Source organism: Sceloporus occidentalis, unplaced genomic scaffold (assembly GCF_023333645.1).
Source record: "Sceloporus occidentalis isolate IW3139 unplaced genomic scaffold, rSceOcc1.0.p SCAF_191, whole genome shotgun sequence".
NCBI lineage: Eukaryota > Metazoa > Chordata > Lepidosauria > Squamata > Phrynosomatidae > Sceloporus > Sceloporus occidentalis.
The window spans coordinates 316,971-340,317 of record NW_028317171.1 but is presented as its reverse complement, the minus strand read 5'-3'; positions in this window follow the sequence as shown (position 1 = coordinate 340,317).

Below are 23,347 nucleotides of genomic sequence, written 5' to 3'. Positions count from 1 at the left end.
CTTCAGCTCTTGCCATAAGAAGATACATTTCTTAAAAATACAGTGGAAACAGAAGACATCGAGAGAAATATTCAGTCTTTGCCTTCAATTCCTTTCATTCATGAAACCAACATTTTAACTTACATCTACATGCTCGGAACTGATTAGTTATGCTATAAATTCAATAATTTCAACTGTACAGAACAATCTAAAAGCTAAACATTATTTGGTTTAAAGCATATAGGTAAACACATTCCCACTAAATTAAATTCAGAGCCCCAGACAACTGGCCCCCACATCTCTTTTTCTTCCACTATAGTTGTAACAAAAGGCAGGATCATGATTTAGTTCTGTAGCCCAACAAAGCTCTCTAGTCGACCTATATAAGTCCTATAAAGGCTATTAACAAAGCATGTCTCATGGGTCTCTCCACTCACGTGCAGGAATTTAGAAGTTAGAAAGATGGTTTTGTTTTTTAAAAAAAAGATACAAAAGAAAATGAAATGTCCTTTTGATGATAAAAAAAGTCAGTGCTTTATATAATAATGTCAGTCAAAACATTAGTCCTCTGTGAAGGACCATGCACCTGTCTCTTGCCAAGAGTGAAATACAAGGGAACATTGAGAAGAATGCTATTTTCACACCAAAATAAGAATGGATTATGGCATGCCATTTCATACAACCCTAGTGGCTATGGGATATCTTGAAAGCAACAATCTAAGGACTGTCTCTGATTTGATATTCTAGCAGCCATTTTGAAAACTATATGTGTACACTCATTGATTTCCATCCAAGTCAGTTTGACCTGGCCTGCCACAATATTTTCACAAATGAATAATACTCTCATAATTCCATTTGAAAGCTCCTTTAATCAAGTTTGGCTTCTGTCTTCCACGTGAACTTGCCTCATAGACTATGTGCACTTGAATTATTCTCTTTGCTTGAATAATTGATCAAGGTGACTTGTGGGAAGAAGTGCTGTTCTTACCTTACTGATCTTATTACTTGGAGAGCTCTGTAAGCAGATTAGTCTTTGGGAAAGAAGGGGGAGGCCTGGAAGCAAATTCTGTTTGCTCTCAATTCCAGGCTTTCCTTGTCTTCCACTTACTCTTGGGATCAAGAGGAATGAACAGTTGGAAATGTAATGTAGGCGGGCTTCACTCTTCCAATTGGCAAAAAAAAACCAGGCCCATCCTTTTTATTCTGGTTAACTGAGAATAGTGGTGTGTTCTGTGTATGTGTGCGTGTGTATTAGCCTTTAAAGTGGTGTCTGGTTCCCACAATGCAAAAGCATATATTGCAAGCTTTTCTCCATCAACCCATTGTGGTTGCCTCTTGACATCCAATGTCCAAACCTGAATTTTCTTGTTTTGTCCTAATAGATTCAAAATGGCATTCTTCTTCCTCCCTTGGCATAGATACAACACTAGTTGTATTCAGTATCCATACCACCCTGCAGGAAAGTGATGACTTGACCCCTGGTTCTGGAACACCAACTGGTGATCAAGGCATATTTAATTATTTGTTAAACTGTAAGGAAGGAATGCGACCTTAAAAATGGGCCATCCAGATGAAGGTAATCACTTAGGCCATTGATGTTTGAGGGGATAATAGGAAGGAAGCCACAGATGTCTCCCAGCCATGGTCCACCATCACAGCTACACATTAGTGAGAAAGAGGTCCCATGTGGGTGCAGCTGTATGGATGCATGAATCCATCCAGGCCATAAGCAATGTACATATTCCTGATTCTCCACTCGTATATTCATTGAATAAGTAGTGGAGTTATTTGAACATTCCTGACACGTTACAAATTGACTCATGTATGCCAACATATGTTTTTAAACTTGTTCTATAAGAAAGTTTTGTATATATTTCTTGCATGTCACTCTTAGTGGACAAAAAGCTATTAATTAATGTTTTTGATAAATAAACAAACAAATTTACTCATATATTTGTTTTGTATTTATTTAATATATTTATATATTTTTACTATATATTTGTTTTAGCATTGTAAACAGTAAACCGTAACACTGGACATATATGTAAAATTACTAGCTGGTTGGTAGGTTGTTACAGTAGGTTAGTAGGGTTGGGAAGAAGCCACAAATTTGTGAAAGCTGCAGGAGGAGCTTTCAGGAACAGAGCGTTTTACATTCTCAGCATATATAACTGCCACTGAAGCTTCTATGAGTCTTCTTCTTCAGTGTTACACCACATGCATGAGTGGGCTGCTCTTGGAAATTTGTGCATACCATAATATGTTAATAACAATATCTACCATAATAATATAGCAATATTTACATTTCTGTACCATTTACCAGTGAACTCAGCACTCTCTAAGTGTTTTACAATCTGTAAGCCAATTGCCTCCAACAAGCTGGGTACTCATTTTACCAGCCTACAAAAGGTTGGAAGGCAGAGTCAACCTTGGAGCCCTGAGAGTGACAATCTTGTGGCTGCAGTACCGGCATTAAACCACTGCACCATCAGGGCTCCTATGTACCATAATATGTACCATAATGTGTCAAACATAAAATTTGAAAAACTGTCATGGATCCAGCCTATGGAATCCAAGGATTTATAGTTTGCGGTGGCACCAGAACCCTGACAGGGAAGGCTAAAGATTTCATAAAACTAGACACCCCAGAATTCCATAGCATTGAGCCATGGCAGTAAAAGCAGTGTCAAACTGTATTCGTTTTTGCTGTGTAGATGCAGCCATATTGTCCAGGCACACATGTGTTTTTGAAAGGAAACCTCAGATCTGAATGATGAGGTAGCCATACAGCAGTTTCATGTGACAAAGACTAAAAGTTTTGTAAAGTTGGGTTTTCCCCCCTCCTTTTTAAATCAAGGAAATAAAATAAAAGTGCATTTACCAAGTAAGCAAAATGAAAACACACAAAGACAGAATTCAAGAGAGGAAAAGCATCACCAGGAAAAAAAAAAACTTGACCAGAGAAAATAATCTATATGCTAATAAAATGGTAGAAGCTCCCAAATTAGCCCATGTTGTAATCATTTTCTTTTCGAAAATACATCAAGCATAATGACATCAGGCTTTTGTTCTAAGAACTCTTGTGAGAGAACTCATGTGGGCTAACTTATACTGGTATTCATAATTCAGCAACTCCTAAAGGATGTGGCTCTCTCTTGCAGGCAGAATTATTTACTCAGATTCAGATTCATCTTTATTATGGTCATAGACCAGCATAGGATTATTTACCCAGGAAATAATTCTGAGATGAAAAAGCGGAGTGCTTCAACCCTTCTTCCTTTTCTGGCCAGAAAGGAAATGGTTGAGCAGCAAGTATCAGAAGAGGTGGCCCTCCAGCTGGTTGCAGAACTAGTGATATTAAGCAGATGTATAATGTGATTTTATTGGCTCTCTTCTGTGACTGCAAGGACCACACTGGTAAAGGCTGTGTGTGCTTGAGTTAGGTCAAGAGCAAATCCACCATATTTTATTTTTTAGTTCTTCTGAAGATCAGGGTTACAAATATGTAACCTACCCTTATAGTCTTCTAAAGATCAAGGCTGGAACCCCATTGGGCAGTTACAAATATGCAACATAGGAGCTTATCTCACGGGCCCTGGGGAACAGAGGCCTGGCACGGAACGGAATGGGGATATCACCTATTTTACCGCACGGGAACGCCGCGAGAATGCTGCCAATGCCGTCAGAAGTCCTCATTCCATTCCCTGACCATCCCTCAGGAGGCAATTTTCAAGAACTGTTCAGAAAAGTTATTGAAAATCAGCCTCTGTGGGACGGATGGGGAATGGAAGGGGGACTTCCAGCAGCATTGGCAGTGTTCTCCTGTGCAGTAAAATGGGTGATATCCTCATTCCATTCCATTCCCTTCCCTCCCCCTTCAGTCCAAGCCGGGCCCGTTCCTCAGGGCCTGTGCGATAAGCTCCATATAATTATAAGCTTCTGAAGATCAGGGCTTAAATCCTGTTGGGCTGTTACAAACATGTCTATAGGTATGCATTTGTAACATTCACAGTCTCTATGCAGCCCCTAAACAAAAGCTACCAGTAATCAACTTCTGGGATCAAAGGAGGTCTGTTTCCCTGTCAATGAAGAAGTGGCTGCCTGACATCCCCTTCCCCAAAGGACTGATCTCAATTATAGGGAATCTTTTTCTGCCTGTCATGTGAAAGGTTACTTGCAGGTGGCTGTGGGAATGTCTGGCAGCCACCTCTTGATGGCCAGGGCTATCAGCCCCCATTGATCCCAAATGCTGGTAAGTGGGGTTTGGTGGGGGGATCTTGGGTTCCAGGGTCTCTCCATCCCTTGTGAATCCACAGACCTGTTTCTTGGGCAGAGAATGTTGGAATTCTGTATTTCTATATAAGTAAAAACCAGAGATTGGGACTATAATTGGCTGAGTTTTACCTATACAGAATCCAAATGTTTTTTCCCCCAGATGTAGCAGTACAGAGACTTCTTGACAAATCCCATGTTCTCTTTCCAGGAAAGGGGCCTGTGGTTTCACAAGGGACAGAGACACCCTGAATCCCAAGAGGAATTACTCTACTACTGTAATGGAGTTTAAATCTTACTGTCTTTTGTCTAAGCCCCCACATGACCAAAAGAGAGGTCTACAGTGAGATCCCTCCAACTTAACTACAGCAGATATTGATACAAAATGTAGCTGTGACTCCAACACTGATACTTTTTTTCTTCCTCCTATATGATTTTTTAAAAACAACTTTCACCTTATGTAGAAATCAGTGAGGATTTGAAAGCTTGCATCATGTTTTGTGCATTTTGTCTGGTCAATAACGGTATAACATTTGTATTTCATGGGTTTTGTATTTTGTTTTATTTTGCTATATGGCTAGCAAAGCTACTAGTGAACATATTTCCTGCTCCTTGGGATTGGGACACTGTTATGGTAGCAACACTTGGAGAAGAAGGTTGCTGAAGTGTTGTGTCAAGTTCCATGGATGGATGGCAGGAGGAGAGTGAAAAAGACAAAGAAGCAAGAAACAGAGAGAGAAAAAGGGATAACTTCTGGGCTTCATCCCTGCTGCCGAAACAGCAACCACCAGTGTCACCACCGAAGCTTTCACTTAAAATGAATAGGGATCCAGACTCTTTCACATGAGAGATGATGTATTTGGAGGTGCTTTAGGGTCAGAATTCAGCATTTAAAGTTAATCAACAATTTTCTGTTTGTGTGTGTTGGAGGGAAGGATAGCTCAGTTTGTTGTGAGCCAAATTCTAAAATAAACAGATGGGTTCATCCACTACCACAGTAGCTCAACCATGTAAGCAAAATCATATGTTTTCCTAATTTGGCCACAAATAATACATGTACTGTCAGGTGTTAAGGTCACACCTGTGTCTATTTTAATACAAATTTATGCCTTATGGAGCCATCATGGGTAGCAGATTCCCATGTGTACACATGGAAAATTGGAACCAGACATCCCAGAAGATACACATACAGAGCTAATAATGAGACTTCATTCCTAGTACGACAGAAATTGTTGTGTTGAGTCTATTCTTCATAGATCATATTCCTGTAGGCTGGACATTTGGGGATGGCCGCGGACCAGCCTTTGTACGTTGTGCTCATGGATCAGCTCCAGGCTGTTTTGAATGTGACTGACATTCTGGATTCATTTTAAGTGATGTTCTGGCCTGCCTTTGGCACTGATACAAGGATTGTAATCCCAGCTCTACTGCATAGTATCTCTGCCCTGGTTTGACCCCTTCACTGCCTACCACATATGCCTGTTTTAATCCATAGTGAAATCAGTTTGGAAAGCCACAAAGAACCCCCATTGTGGAGCCATACTGGTGCAATTTCTACTGTGTGTATGTGTTTACTGTATCTGTTTTAGTCTGCTCACCTGACTTTCAGCAGCTGAGGATTAAAAAAAAATATATCTGCAACAGAAGTGCATATTCTCATATTTGCTTAACCATTGTTTTCCCTCTATTCTGATTGTCCACCTGTGATTCAACAAAGTGAAGGCTGTACGAAAAGGGGATGTGAAATGCTACGCTATTAATGTGTGAATACAAAAACCGGATCCAAATTAAATTAAATTAAAATTAAAAGATAACACTGCCTTTTCCAGCTACCAGTACAAACAAGGGAACTACTCTTCTTGGCAGGAATGATCAGAGATCTAGGTGACCACCTGACCTAGGTGACCATCCACCAATTTGGTCCCACCCTTCCTTCCAATTTCACCACAACCTAAATTCAGGAGTCAAACTGGTTCTTCCCCCCAAAAAGTGGAGAAAACAAAAGGCTGTTTTTCTTTTCTTTCATTTTTAAAAAACGCCTTAAACGCCAAGGAAATAGGAAGACCAACTGACCTGGAAAGCTAGATCTCCTCCATTGGAAAAAAAAATATTTAAATTCACAAGATGCCAGAGTATAAGAGAAAACTACTTAAAAATGGCATACAGGTGGTATTTAACTCAATCCAAATTATCAAAAAATATATAAGAAACAAGAAGACAAAGCAATCAAGAGGCAACTGGTACCACATGTGGACTTGTCTCAAAATGCAATTTTTTGGGGGTAACATTCATAGAAAGATCAACCAAATATTAGATATAAATCTACAAATGTCACCAGAGCTCTATCTCCTGAATATAACAAATAAAATACAAGACCAGAATATGAAAACACATTGAAGGACAATACTTCACATGGTCTCCTCTGCAAGAATTCTCGTTGCACAAAAGTGAAAAATGAAAGATTTGCCTACGATAGACGAATGGTTAGTGAAACTTATGGACAACATTCAAAGGGACAAGTTATCTGAACAAATAAAAGGAAGATCAACAAAGACTTTCAATACAGATTGGGAACTAATACTCAATTTCTGTAAATACAGGTGATGGCAAAAAAAAGTTTCCTTTTATTCTTTTTCTTTTACTATACCACTCAGTATTAGTTTGGCCGAGATTAGTTCAAACTGGTCAGTAAGATTTGTACAAGGCTGAAGTAAATAAAGAAAAATTGACATAATTAGGATTTGTTAATATCATAGCTTTATTTTCTGATCTTACCTCCTTTTTATTAAGAATTAAACGTAGAAGTCTGTACTTGCAGAATTGTAGAATTATATAAACAAAAATCAATATCAAACATATAACATAACACAATATTAGAAAGATTAGTAATATTATTAAGATATGTGATTGGTAATACAGTGATCCCTTGGCTTACACGAGGGATTCGTTCCGCCCCCCCCCCCCGCGTAAGCTGAAAAATGTGCATGCTCAAGTCCCATTCAGTTGAATGGGGCTCGTGCTCATGGTGCAGGAGAGTGGGTGTGCTGTGGGTGTGCACGCCATTCTTTCTCCCATCACGCGGCTTCTGCATAAGCAGGAAGCCACGTAAGGGGCACCTGCCTATATAGCGCAGGCGTACTGTATTAACAAGATACGAGATGTACTGGTTTACATGCAAATTGCATTTGTAATATTAATTTTTTAAAATATTAAATAAAATTCAATTGAAACTAAAAAAAATGCCTTAAAGCTCCCAGGCATCAAAAATGAGTGTTTTCACACTGGAAGGCAAGGAATGTAATTTCCTAGCACTGAGCCAGGGCAGTTAAAGCGATCTCAAAGTAGATTATTTTGGTTGTGTGTTTTGGACCATAAGTCAGAAATGACTTCAAGGCACACAACACACAATTTTTTGCTAATTTTGTTCTTGAAGGAAGCAATGAATAATTTTTGCTATTTTTTTCTGCTGCAAGAAAATCTTCAATAATGGCACAGCTTCGTTTTTCAGAGCTTATTTTGTGCAAACTTAACATGTGGGGGGTTTGCACGGAAAAGAAGATATTCTGCACTGGAAATAGCATTTGTCCACAAAAAAATTACTATTTTTGTACAAAACAATGCTGTTTCCTGAGAAAAATGCAAATTTTGTGAATTTGGCACAAAATGAATTCCTGACCAGGAGGATTCTAACTGGTTTAAAATTCTCCTCGTCAGGTCTCCCAGCATTTGGGAAATGCGTGTTTTGACTATTGTTTAAAGGATTTTTGCATATTTTATCTATTCTTAGTCTTTTTCAGCACCAGATGTACATATCTGCAGAGCCCTTTTTGCAGAACATAGACCTGGCAGTGAATATGATGTTCTATAATGCGTACAGGTTTTCCAAAAGCCTACGTATAGCTATAACCCTGTACCTCGCAATGTGAAGCAATTAAAAAATAAGATGTCCTTGGGCTAGTTAACACATAAGTGTATTATGCAAATTGTTGCAGATTTTCACAAATTTGCATTGATGCTTAATTGTCTTTAGTTTCCTAAGCAAATTCACATCTATTCACTCTCCCTCTGCTGAAAATGCTCAGGCATGCAAATTTATGTGAAGCAGATGAACAGCTTGTGTTCAATAATACTGGTAAAAATTGTGAATCCTTTTACAGTGGTGATAATGGAGTCTGACCCTGCAAAAAGCCCAAATTATTCCAAATCACGTGTGGCTGGATCGTAGTCTATTCAATTTGAATGAGAGTATTTTAATCATGTAGACAAGTTCTGTTCTTTCTTACATTTTTAAATGCAAATAAATGTTCCTCACAAGTAAAGCCAAAGTTAAGAATGTGACTTTCCTGTGATTCATATTTTCGAGGGCTTTTCAGGGCCAAAGAAGAATATGATCTGGAGGCAGAACCAGCTGTGGACCAGAAAGTGGCTCTTCATTCATTGCAGCAGGCCATATGAGCTCATGCAGCAGTAGAGGGAATGTCAGCACTTGCTTGGTCAATTAAAATCTTTTTCTTTCCACACAATGTGTTGAAAGTAGTTCACATGCCATACTTAAAGAGATCACTTTGAAAATGTCTTCTAAAGACAGACACAGTATGTGTCTGTGACAGATAATTATGAAAGTATGCTAACCCTGTACATGTCTAGTATGTACTTGAAAGCCAGCCTGATGTTAATGTAGGGGAAACAACTGAATCATTACTCCACATTTCATCTGTTTCCCCCCACGCACCAAGAACTGGAACTCAATCAAACTTTTCAACATTATACATTCAAGAAAAGTTTCAGATCGACTCATCTCTCTAGGGAGCATATTTCAGCATCAGCCGTTTGGGAAAGTGTCTTGCTGCCGCAAAGGATAATGTAAACGAAACTATTGCTGGAGCCATTTACAAAGCATCCCCACCTCTTCAATTGGCCTTCACAATGCCAAAAGGACATCCTTGTGCATACAAAAGAAGAATACTTTTTTTTTTCTCTGACAGAGAGGTTAATCTCCATGTCAGAAGAGTAACACGTGAAGTGGCTTTCACATGGATCTAGTGCTGTAAACAAATCAGCAGTTATTTTTAAAAAGTGGGACGAAACTCATTTAATTTTTATTTTGGAAATGAGAAATGTCCAGACAACCAAGGAAAAATCCTAACCAGTAATGATGGAAAATGTAACTAAGATATTATTGCAACCTCAGATTTGATTTGCTACGGTTAATGGGAACATTCTGCAGTCTCTCCACATTTGGCCACAGACTCAAAAGAGCCTGCCTCCCACATCTGCATGCACATCTGGGTTCTTGTGGGGAAACAAGCTCTTGCCAGAGGAGTCCTTCTTTATCTCTCCACCATAAAACTGCACGATGCACTTGGAACTAACTTTTAAAAACAATCTGGCATATTTGCAAGGAGGGGGATATTGCTTTGCTGAAAGAAAAGGGGAAGGTAGCACCGAAAACAAACCATATGTAGCACATATAGATGGAAGGTCTATATGTGCTACATATGGTTTGTTTTCGATGCTTCCATCAGGGATGGAAATCATGTTGTGGACTGGAAATCCCACCAACCCTAGCCAGTATGGCCAATGGTGAAGAATTGTGGCAGCTGCAGCCCAGTAGCATTTGGGGCACCATGTGATTCCAACTTCTGGCATACATCCAATATCTAGTCCTAACTATCCATTTAAAACAGGAAGGTTTTAAAGACCATCCTGGGACTGATGTACCATTTTAAAGTGTATGGTTTTAATAAGCTTTTGTTATTTTTCATTGTATTCTGGTTTTTTAAACAAGTAATCTGTTTTAACAATGCAATAATTTAATTTTATTTTAGTGATCACTTTTGTATATTTTTAATTACACTGTGCTTTTAAATAATAAACTACTTTGCAGGATAAAGAAAAAGAAGAAGAAAAAGAAGAAGAAGAAGAAGAAGAAGAAGAAGAAGAAGAAGAAGAAGAAGAACTACTACTACTACTACTGCTAGAGTGAACTCCTGGGTTCAATTTGTTGACTTATGCAAAACACACTGATTGAACTGTAGTTGAGTATAGTGATTGGATTTAGTCCACATAGCCCCTTAAGCATATAGACATCTGCTGCTCCCAGCCTTTTTCATGGAGTTTAGTGTTTTCTCAAACATCTCTAATCTCACTTGCAACCATGTATGGCCACATTCATAGTAACACTATGTCTCACCACATCCATGCTAACTCTGCATTTAATCACTTAGGTTTCCCCAGGTCCTGAAGTCACACACAAGTGAAGTGTCCATATCTATGGAAGGGTGTGTGCAGCAATGTCTGCCTCATGCTAGACAGCAAAGCCAGAGCAGCAACATGGTGGGATGGGATGAGACCTTACGTCAGTTTTAATATCTGTTTTTCCCCATTCTTGCGAGTAATATGTGAAAATGGCTCCTGGGCCAGGCTATTTGTCTATCTCATCAATATTATCCATTCAGTCTGGCCCCAACCATCCCCTGTCTCAAGCATAAATCTTACTCAAATGAAGCTCTCTTCAAGTAGTGATAGCAAAAGTAGGCTTGACACACATACCCGCCTCCACAGTTTTAAAGAATGTGTGCTCTTTGACATCATGGGGCCATGCAGGGAAGCCCTGCTCCTGGTGTTCCCTGCTCCCAGTGTGTTCAGAACAGAACAGAAAGAGCAGCTCACTGTGAAGTAGAGGAGAGCTGCTGGTCTAATGAAGAACGTAGACCCATTCAGGGTCCTCTCCACTGGAAAGATTTCTATCCATAGGCATTGATATGTATATATATCCTCTACTATTCTGTTCTAAAAGAAGGGAGATTGAGGTTATGCTATCTGGTCATGTCAACTTTCAATGTGTTTGGCAGTTGTGTGAATCCCCCTAAAGAATGAACATTCTGTATACAATTCATGAGTTTTATCAATGAGCTCTGGTCCAGCTTTATATATTGCATTTTAGAAGAAATTACAAAGTTAAAGCATAATCCAGGTCATATTCATCCACGATCTCAAAAATAAATGCAAGTCCTAACACTTGTAGCTGCATGTTTTGTCCTATTTTACTCACATTCAGATGTCCTTGGATGTCAACCTTGGAGTCTGTACCAAATCATTCAACCTCAACCAAACATGCACAGGTATGGCAGGCACCTTTCCCCTTGCCTCTCTTTGTTCTTCTCTCTTTTGATGGAAATGATCTCAAATATTCATAATTCTACCCAACTGGCCATCCCCATTGGGCTATTATCTTTTGTCATCTTTGTGATGCTGACCCTATGGTACTGACTCAATACATACAATGCCACTACATTATTAAACCTTACTTTATTTGCCTGGAGAGAGACTATATCTTTCAGCAGTATTGCCTAGATAATAGGAGAGTCCACATGCCCCTCTCCCCAGTTCTCAGATGGTCTGGAAACAGCTAGAGGCTGTTTCATCCTGTAACCTAGGAAAGAATAGCATTAAAACATACTAGCAAATTCACAATACTACAGGCTTACTATACCTGTCAATTAGCAGACATGTAGAAAACATTTCCCCTTAACCTCAGTGAGGCCTAAGAGCTCTCTGGCTCAAAATTCTAAATCCCCCCCCCAACTGCAAATCCCAGAATGCAACAGGAGCCAGGCACAGCAGTTATAGTGGAATAGCAGCACTATAAGAGTGTAGTACGGTTATCTAGTATGTGAGTCAACACACAGTTTGGAACTAGGAGGAGACCTTCATATCCAGCTACTTTGTGGCTTTAGTGGTGTGCATATTACACAGTTTCAAGAAGAGGAAAGGGGGGGGGGGGGAGAAGAAGAGGAAGAAGCAGCAGAAAAATAGTTATGAAAAATAGAATTATGTACAATTGCCTTTTCTACTTGTTGGTTTAAGTTAATTTAAACTTGGAATTATACTCCTATTATAAACTAAAATAAGTCGAGATCCCTGTCATCATTTACTCTTATTAAAATAGATGGTTTTACATGATAATTAGAAGAGACAAAAACTGGAGAGCACCTAATAGCATCCACAGGAAAAAACTGGGGACATATCGGAAAGTGCTCAATAGATGGCTATTTTATTTTAGAAAAAGCTCAACAAGTGTTGGCACATACATTTTTCAATGGCCTTCTGCAGAGGCAATATTAAATCTAACTGCAGAAATTTCTGAAGCTGAGAATCTCAGTTCATTTGCCAGAAAGAAAAGGAACCAGAAAAGAAAAGTTGGAGGAGACTTGGTTGGAGTACATTCAGTTACGAAGGGGCAATACAAACTGCCCAGAAGGGGCTGATTGAAGACACCCCTGAGAAAGCCAGCCTGTTTTTTGATCAATATTCCACTGCTAAGATTATCTTTTTATCTTGTTGCTTTGATCATATCACCCCACCTCTGGCATTTCTTCACTGGCTACCCATTCGATTTAGGATTCAATACAAACTGCTTCTCTTAACATTCAAAGCTTTACACAGCCTAACCCTGCCCGCCCCCCTTTATCTGTCAGTCCTTATTTCATCTTACCACCCTGTTCAAGATTTGTGATCCAGAAGCTTGGGGGTTCTTATCCAGTCAAGGGTTTCTTCTTCCTTGGCTTGAGTTTGCAAGAGAGTGAGAGAAAAGTAGTATATATTCTGTTTGTAAAATTGCTAGCTTCCTTCTAAGTTTTTCACTCGCTGCACCATACTCCTGGAACTGCCTCCCTAAACATCCGCAGGCTATGCACCTTATCACACTGCTTATCTCTACTGAACTGAAGTCTAATTTAGACTGCAACTGGGTCCTATCGTGAGGATTTTGCCAGCAAAGCTGCTGGGTGAGTGCAGCCCAGGTCCCTGATGCACTTAGGAGGCCATTTTTTGAAGTTGGAAAGCTCCTGGTTTCAAAATGAGGCTCCCGAAGCATGCCTGGGACCTGGGCTGCAGCTGGGCTGGACTCACCAGGCAGCTTCAGTGGCAAAATCCTTGTGATAGGACCCAGCTACAGTCTGAATTAGACTACAATTTGGAAGAGGTAAACCAGGTTATTTCAGTGGTGTAATATGGTCCTATCTTTTCTCTATCTAGCTTTAAATCTGGATAAAGACCTTTTTGTTCTCAGAAGTATTTGGTACTCTAGTATAATAATATTTATAATTTAGATTTTACTATATGTATTACCTGTTTTTACAGTTTTGTATTTTAATTCCATAATTTTGTTTAGTTTTACATTTTATGACTTTCAGATTGTATGCATGTTGTTTTGATGATTCCTGTAAAGTGCCATGCAAATTTATGGTGCTGTATAAATAAATGTTAATAATAATAATAATAATAATAATAATAATAATTCTTAAAGGAATTTAGTTGGTTACAGCTTCTTGCTGCTCCTTTGTAAGCATGTAGAACATTGTAGACTTTGGAGGGAAAGAGAGTGATGAATCATTCAGTAAAAAACACTGGTTTCAAGGGAATGTTTTCTGTAACCTGAGGTTAAATTAAGTACAGAAGATTAAGCTATTATTGAAGAATACACACAGCATATCTGCACCTTACATAATGGGCCTTTAATGGATCTCTCTGATTATATCAGTGCTGCTTCTCATTTCAGTTTTAACCGTTTGTTATTATCAGTGAATGGTTTCAGCAAGTATTTAGTTAGCAGCCTACCTAAAGTTATCACATAAGCCTAGTTTCTTCCATTTTTTAACAAATGAGTTTTAAAAAACACACTAATTTAAGTAGTTACATGAGAAAAGTCAGATTTTTACTCAGCAGGTGATTTTTGTCCCATGATAACTTAATGCAAACTTAGAAGAGTTCTGCATTAAATACCACTTCCCTTGGCCACTTGGTTCTGTATTTGGCTAATACCAGTGCGATTATATAGAACTTATTGGGGCATACTATCTATCTTCCTAGTTTGATTTATAGAGTGTTACATTCCTTCTGTTGGAAAGGCAACATGTATTATAACTGCACACTGCAAATGTTTGTTTCCTAGTTGCTTCCTGTTACAATAGTGTATTGGTTTTTCATACACTTTTTGAATCTTTAAGATATTCCCGAACCACACAGTTATCATTATATGACTAATTCTCTGGCTTAGATGAGGTCTGATAAAATCCATTTGGGAATGTCTATAGCTGTTTTTGCTGGCCAAGTACACATATAGTTAGGCTCTTAGGCTTAACCTTGCCAAAACTTTCCAGAAAGTTACCAGACAGTTGAACTTAGTTTTCTAAAGTAAAAAAAAGAAGAAGTATATTTTGTACTCCTCATGCACATTTTTTTTTCAGCCCAGAGGCCTTGTTCACATCTGGGTTTATGTGCTTGTGTGCTTTGGCCAGTTGTGACTTGGTTTGCTGGGATTCATGAGCCGCAGTGGCTTTCCAGGGCTACAATTATGAGGTTTCCACACTGTCTAGCATGGTTCAGTTGTTTTTAGTGGCACTGTGCTGGAGACAGGCAGATATACAATGGCTTGTCTCCTACCCCACTCCACCCACCACTATTCTTTGATGGTCCTGAGTGGGGGGAACTTCCTTGTACAAAGTTGAATTCCAAAGTCCAATGTCATGTTAAGAGTTATAAAGTCACAGCAACATCCTCAGACTACTATGACTGAAATCTTACTCGGTATACATACTGTGGGGAGAAAGGCCTCACAGTCTCAGGGAGACTAACTTCTGAATAGACATGCTTAGGACCTCACTCACTAGCAACAGCAGCCTGCTTTGCACAACATGAGCAATATAGGTGGTTTCATATAGACAGCTGAGTTAGATTATCAAGTCAGGGGGATCCCAGGCCCTGAGATTTTAAGGCGAAAGCCAGAGAGGAAGGAGTGCCCACTGTAAAGTATGAACAAATTACGTATCCTTTACAATTATTCAGCACATGTGATTTGAAAAATAAACACGAGGGCCTCTTTCACATTATACCATCATAGGTTGCATCTAGAAAGCAAAATTAATGCAGTTTGTCATACCTTTATCTGCCATGACTCAGTGCTTTGGAATGCTGGGATCAGTAGTTTTTGAGATCTTTAGCCTTCTGTGTCAGGAAGCTCTAGAGCCACAAGAAGCAACAAATCTCAAGGTTCCATAGGATGGAGTCATGACAGTTAAAGTGGTGTCAAACTGCATTAATTCTGGAGCATGGTAGCATCCATAGTGGTGGGATTCCACTTCTAAATGCCATGCTTGTGTCCTATGGGACTGGCAGCTTAGTTGGAGGCACCAGAGGAGCTGTCTCAACTACCAGTTCTAGGATTCTATATGATGTGGCCATTACAGTTCAAGTGGAATTACAGCAGAAATATATAATTTGATGAAAGTTAAATTGCAAAAGCATAATTTCATGAGATCTGTTTTTAACCCTTGAAAGTGCTTCTTTTAACAACATATGGGAGCTATAGTCCAACAAAAAAAGTTATCCAGACTCTGTTTTGGACAGTAAACAATCTGTAATAGCAGTCTGCCACAACAGTGGCCAGGAACACGCAGATGTATGTGATTTTCAAAGCAATACTCTTACTCTGTGGATGTGAGATGACAGTTTGTGCCCTGAGACCTGGGATCCTACAAGTCACCTTCATTATTTTGCTCCTACAGAATATATAATCTGTATAGACTTTTTTTGCTTTTTGTCCTTATGAGCTGGTGCAATTCTCTTTCTGTATGAGGAGTGGGCACTATGGGGTCTGTTGGGTATTTTAAGAGTTTCAGCCAGAAGGCCTCAATGCTTGCAGGCTATGTTAGCTTTCAGTTTTACAGGGAATGCAGAATTTGGAGCAGAAATCAAAAGGACCCCTTGAAGTAAATGTACCATCTTTTCAAAAGCCAGGATAATCTTGGGTCGATGTTGGTCTCCTAGTAACCCCAAGTCTAATTGTTGCTTCTTTAAAGTTAGATACTTTTATGTTCCAGGCGATGTTAATAAATAACTGCTAAATGAGGACATTGCCATATTAAAAACTACCCTCAAAATATTCGCATCTGTCCTGGCTGTAAGAAAGAGCCTTCTCGGTCATGTTGAAGCTTGTTTAGCCACTCTGGAGCCATGCTGGAATGGGTCTGATCTGACAGGAGGAGTGAGCAGGTACAGGAGGATCTCTGATGGGACTCAAGGTTGTTTATTTGCTTGAGACTGCTTAGGGGAAAGTATGCACAGCTCTGGGAGGTTGGAATGAAATGTGGAGAATTCTTAAAAGTGAAACCTAAGTGGTAGCCTCAGATCTGGCAATGTATTTACTACTGTGCTGAACTTAATCCAATGAAACTTTCCTGGATTCAACTATGAAGTCTGTTCTTTAAGTTAAGTAAAGTCAGGGCATCACACTGGCCAGCTGCAGAACTAATTCTGTTTCACATTGCTGTTTAGGGTAGTACATCCGTATGGTGGAATTGGCCCACTTCATCAATGAAGGAACATGAAGGAGTGTGTAGTTTGCATTACAAAGAGTAAGGCAGTGCAAGTAGTTGTAGATATTCTGTTCTTTTAAAGTTAAGTCCATTGAGTAGTAATACCATATTTCACTATTAAATATTGGAACCCCTGTATCAGATCAGTCACCAAATAACACAGAAATTACCTTACCAATATTAGCAAACATCATAAAGATAAAGTGCTTCTGTGTGATGGACTCATTACTATAGCAATTCAAGTGACACAAACCTTCCTATAACTATGCAATGTAGGCATATATTGTTAAGGAAAAATGCAACATGGGATATACAGTGAAAGAAATAAAACATGTATGTGAGAGTCAGGATGACTCAGCAAAAGCAATTAGGAGCCACACAGATGTAAAAGGTAATGTAATTAGCAAGTCCTAAATGCCAAGGACAGAAATGCAAAGTGGATAATTGAACACACCTGAGAATTGTTAAGTGGACAAGGTGAGATGATGAAATCATTAATTATGGGATGAACCAAGAGAACCAATGAAAGTGGATGTACACACCCACTGGGTGGAAACTGACAAGAGTGGGTGGTGTTTTCCAAGGGCTATAATAATGGCTATGAATCCCAATGTATTTTGTGGGTAGTAGTAGTGGATAGTTGTGGAGTATTGGAGTTGTATTGGATAGTTTTGGAGCTGTATATAGTAGAATAAAGTAGATCTTTTATAAGACTACTGAGTTGTCTGGTGTCTTGGGTGAAGATACAAGAGCCAGCTGGATCCTGAAGAAGTGTGAAGACTTCTGTGGAAGCAAGAGTGAGAAGGCTTGGAGAGTTTGTCAGGGTCTTCAGCCTATTCTCTGTAACTCTGCTGCTTTAGAGCAAAGCTTTAACCACTGGCCAAAACTGGTCAGCGCCGGTGCGTAACAAGGTGGTGAGTTTGAGCCAGAGGTGAAGAACTACAACTCCCATCATCCCTGACATATATTCCATTATAACCTTCAGTAGGAACCCACTGGTTTCACCAGGGCACTTGCAGGCAGCAACCTTCAAGGGTAGGATCTTACTGGGTTAAATAGTATAGACCCAATAGTATGAGGTCATCTGATATTTGTGCCACCTGTGAAGTGAGATACTCTGGGCCTTATTGTACAATTAGAAATACTGTATTTGTCAATAAGGTCCTCTTTGTTTCTGAGCCCATAGTACCATTATCAAACACTACTGGTTTTTGTTGTTGTTTTAAAAAACCTGGAGAATGATGAATTCAAAAGTCCATTCTCTTGGCATCCAGTCTAACATTGGCCTGAAACAAATGGGCAAGATAGAGATGCTTCCAGCCACTTTGGGGGCAGAGCATGCAACATTATTTATTATATCAGAGTTGGTGTCCAAAGTGTAATATTGAGTGCTGTGTCCTTGATGTTGATGTTTATACAGTAAAGGTGAAATAAGGTTGAAGTGGATTTTCCTGTAGTATAAGCACTGGAGTAAGACATGCTCTGTTATCTCTATTTGGCCAGAGTCACGGGGCAGTCACTCTACTATGGTTTTTTCTCTGGTACTTCTGATATGTGTGCCCCCTCCTCATCTAAGCCAGAGTCAAAAATGGTACCCAGGAATGGACCAACACAAATCAAAGTTGGCATACCAACCTGGCCAGAAAGCTAGATTAGACAGATAGACTGTTTAGGTAAGGAAAAGTTAGATTAGGTAAGCAGTGTAAGGTCTGCAAACTGTAACGGTTCCCATTTTATTAGAAGAATGAACCACTCTGGGCTTTAGCTGGAACTTCAAAAGGGGTATCCAAGGCACTGAGCCCTATCCTGTAAAGATTGCCTGCCCCACAAACATGGGAGTCACCAGGTGCCACTGCCCATTGCAAACTGATGTGGAATGGAATACTATCCCTCCAGATTCTAGCTTTCCATTCCAGGAAATTCCACATTCACTAGCCATTCTGTATTCTGTGGCCACTGAACATGCCAAGGCTATGTGGGGTTGTTTTGCAGTCAGGGTGTGTTCCCTGCTTTTTATTTATTTAACTTTGCTCCAGATTTTCTTTACTTCAGAAAAACCATGGGCTCTCCAAGTCTGCCAGTCCTTTCCTCTTGCATGTGGGTTATACAGTTTTGGCTACAAAAGCAACAACATTCATGACCTAAATAATGGGAAACAGAGGGAATGATAATCCGATCTATGGTAATAAAGGCATGTTTTCATTTGATTCATATTGAGCAGCATACTTTGATCATACATTTACATTAACTATTTCAGCGTTTTTGAATCTCTTGTTCTGCTTACTGGCACTGGGGTATACCCTGCTAACTTATTAACAGATTCATAGCTGTTGAAATGCTGTTTAGCAGATTTATGTGACAGTGTTTCACTTAATAGTAGCAGAAAAAGGAAAGGCAATTTAAAGAGCTATTCCAAATTTTGGCAGCATATATGTATATATCACTTCTTATCTGTACTGTTACTTTGTACATCACCATAGTTACAACACTAAAAACAACAGCCTGAAATAATTGCCATTCCCTAAAATAAAGCTGATAGCTACAGTAGGTAAAATTCTAAAGCATTCATTGAAGAAGACCTTGGTTACTGAGGAAAATGTCACTGCTAGAGCTTAATAAAATTGAAGTTATCTCAGGATAATTATACTTGACCATGATTTGCACCGCTTGATGGTCCCAGGGCTTTCGAACACCAAGTAGACTTTTTCCCCCCCTCCTCACAAATGTAATGAAGTGTTTTATGGAGCTTTCATAATGGCCTTCATTTAGAATGATGAATCTACCCAGGTAAAGATTTGTTCTGTTGTAACTATAGCAACAGAGCTGTTATTTTCCTAGCTGTCTAAATGGAAAGACCATCCTGTTCTTGAAGATGGGCATCACTGTGATTATTTGGAGTATCCTTGATAAAGTTAAAGTCAGACAAACTCAATATACCTCTGTATTCTGCCATGTTATTATCAGGGCCTGCCCAAAACAGGTAGCTGCAAATGGTGTACCCCAAACAATCCCAGCGTCAACCTTTTTTTCTTTTCTTTTTTTGTCCCTAAGGGAGAAAATCTCACAAATAACATGAACCTTTCTTCCTCAGGAGTAAAAAAATAATAAAAAGTTAAACAACAATTTATCCCTCTTCATGAAATTAATTTTTTTTCCCTGGATCCATTATGTCCCTACTTTGTTGTAGCTAATGATATCACTGAATCTGATTAGAAAGAACATCTTTATGATAAATGCTGTTCAACAGTGGAACATACTGACTTACAGCATGACGGAATCTCCTTCTTTGGAGGTTTTTAAATAGAGGTTGGTTGGCCATCTGTCAGGGATCCTTTGATTGTGTATTCCTGCATGGCAGGGAGTTGTACTGGATGGCACTTGGAGTCTCTTCCATCTCTAGAATGGATGAAATGTTTGTTGTTGTTTTTTCAACCTCCAATAGTAAGTGTTTATTTGGTGTCTGTCTTCATGCACAAATTAAGGCATATTTTATGGGAGAAAAGAACAAAAAGGAAAGTAACAAAAGAACAGCATTTTAGAAAAATCATTGTTTTCCCATTAATAAAGTAATGGGTATGTATGTGTACTGATTAAAAGAAAACTCTTCATCCTGGAGAGAAGTGACCAGTGGGTGCCACAGGGTTCTATCCTGGGCCCAGTGCTATTTAACATCTTTATATGAAAGAAAAGGGAGCATGCTTATTAAATTTGCAGATTACACCAATAGCTAATACCCCAGAGGACAGGATCAAAATTCAAAATGACCTTAATAGATTAGAAAGCTGGGCCAAAGCTAACAAAATGAATTTCAACACAGAGAAATGTAAGGGTCTGCATTTAGGGCAAAAAAAAATAAAAAATAAAAAATTAAATGCACAGATATAGGATGGTGGACACCTGGCTTACCAACACTATGGCGGGATACAGACCGCCGCTTTGCGGCGGTCTCCCGCCGGCGCCATTTGCTCCGCGAGGGAGCCGCAGCAGCCAAACCGCGCGGCTCCCGCGCGGAGCAAAAAAGAAGCTCCATTTCGGAGCTTCTTTTTGCGGCGCCTTTATGACGTCGCGAGGCGCCTGGCGCGGACTCGCGACGTCATAGGCGCCGCGACACGTACGGACGCTCAGCGTCCGATACGTAAACATGGCGGCGCCCATGTGGAAGGGGCGCCGCCATGTTGTACGTATTCTATACGTACTAGGGTTAGGGGGGTGCGGAAGCACCGCACCTTCCTAACCCTAGTACGTATAGAAGACGTACTTTATGGCGGTCTGTATCCCGCCTATGTCTGTTATTGAATGGCAAGATTTCAGGTTGTCTATTTAATTAAAGATCTATTGTCTGCTGGGAAACCCCCCTCACCCTGCGTAGTATTCATTTGCATTTGCTGAGTCTTCATTTTGGTGTTGAGTTGTTTTTACATTGGTGCTGCTTTTCTGAAAATATATGAATTCTGAAATATATAACCAGCATAGATGTATTGGGATATTCTGAGTAAAAAGGTCTGGTCATTTTGTAATCTTCCGCTTCCTGGATATTTTAGGAGATAATTCTCTAAATATTCTAGTGTGGCATTCTCACATGAAAGAGAAAACCATGACAATTGCTGAATAACCTGGGGTAAGTAAAGTACAGTATCATTAAAAAAACACAAAACAGTGAAAGCTTCACTGGTCCAACCAAAATGCATAGTATAGTGGTGCTTCAAAAGTTTGCAACATGTATATTATGCATTTTGGTTGTTCCAATAATGGTATCACTGTTTTGTGGATTTTGGATGATATTGTACTTTGCTATATGCCCAACATGGCTACCCCTGGATATGTTTTCCCAACGTAAGTAAGTGATGCTGAATGTGAACCATGGTTTCTATAAGTTTACTGTCTGTAACAAAGCAGAAAAATTAAGAATTGATGACTAACTTGCAAATCTATATTTACTAGAGGAAAATGTACAATTTTACAATAAATGGAATGTAAGTTGCACATTCACAGATGGTTGGGTTTTTCCAGATCATTACAATATGACATCCAAGCTGCTATGTGAGAGGTACTTGGACTCGACCTGATGCCCTTTTCAATCAATTTCTGGCCTCAGCATGATATTCTATCACAATCTAGGTCTATTTATGAAGCTTTCAATATTCAGCTTCTTTTGGTCCAAGATTTGCTTGTACCAGGCTATAGTGCCAAATGGGAAGCATTATTTCAAGCATTGCTTGTTTTTTGGAAAGAATCTTGTGCTAAAGATGGGCCGAGAGCTGGAAATTCCTTGGTAATCCATTGCCAAGTGGCACACTCCGTTGTGATCCTTTTCCATTTCCCTGTTTTTAATGTGCTTCAGAAGGGTTCCTGTAAAAGCAATCATTTGGAGAATGACTTCATACTATTACCAAGTGACATGATTTCTGGAAAAAGAGGTTCACACAAAGGCATAAGTTATGTAGTGAAACCATTTCAGTTTTTTTTAAACACATATTGGAAAATTTTGTACGGCTCACCACACTTTGCTTGATTCCCCCCCCCCCCCATGCACACACACACATGTTTCCATTGTTTAAATAATAGCATATCCCGTGAACCCTTTGATGAAACACAATGTACTTATTGTTAATGGTCCAGAACCTTTGGAATCACCTCAAAGTTTTCTGTTTAAGGACATTGCTGATTCCCTTTGCCTTTTATTTCATATTTCATGCAAACCATTTATATAATATCTTCCAAGATTACTCACACATATTTTGTTTAATCAACCCAATTATACACAGTCATAATTATGCCTACAACAGACAGGAGGATCTTTGGTTTGTATTTTACTCTTTCTGTGAGTGAAAGGAATTCCTACCCTATAACACACTACAATATCAGGAAATACTCTTACATATCCATGCAACAATGTCATATTTAAGAAGACCAGGCATATTGCAAGATGGACAAGGAAGCTGGCTGGCATTCAGTTTTGAAGTTAATGGCTTCATAACCAAGACTTATGGATCCATAACTGCTCTGTATAGTCTTACTGTATAATGATCTAAACATACACACCCAGTCCATTTTATGAGCCAGCAGAAACTCTGGGTGAAAGAGGTCTGTTCAGTTGCCAATAGGGTGCAAGGAGAAGACTGTTTCCATGCCCCTGACACTAGTGAGCAAGCCTGTGACAAGGACTTGCAACAAGAGTCCTGATTCAGATTTGTCACAGCCTTGCTAACAGGAAAGGGTTGGGTTTATGTTAGTTTCTTATAAAATTTAAAATATCAATATCCGTGAATGTCAAATAAAAAATTACACACACTAAATAAAATATTTGTATTCATATACTGTTTTGAGTAGGGGGATGACATCTGCATGCAGGTGTAAAGTGTAGAAAAAAGTTTGAGTACCGCTGAAGCAGTCAGAGTAAAATATTGGTGATTCTCCTTTATTAAACTCTGTGGAAGACAGATTTTATAGGGCAATTTCCCATATCGTACTGCTATGGTTTCAGTATTGCTATGAACCTATAGTACTTCTTACTGTACTACTGATTCATAAATATTTAGGAAATATATATACGGTATCTTACTTATGTGGTTCAGATGAAAGCTGTAATTAGTGATTGGAGAAACTCATATTTTTCTCCTCGTTAATTGAGAGCTTGAGGAGAACTTTTTTAAAAAATATTCGTTCCAGAAATGCTCCTTTCAAAGGGTGATTTCTTCTCTCCCTTTCAGCAGCCAGCG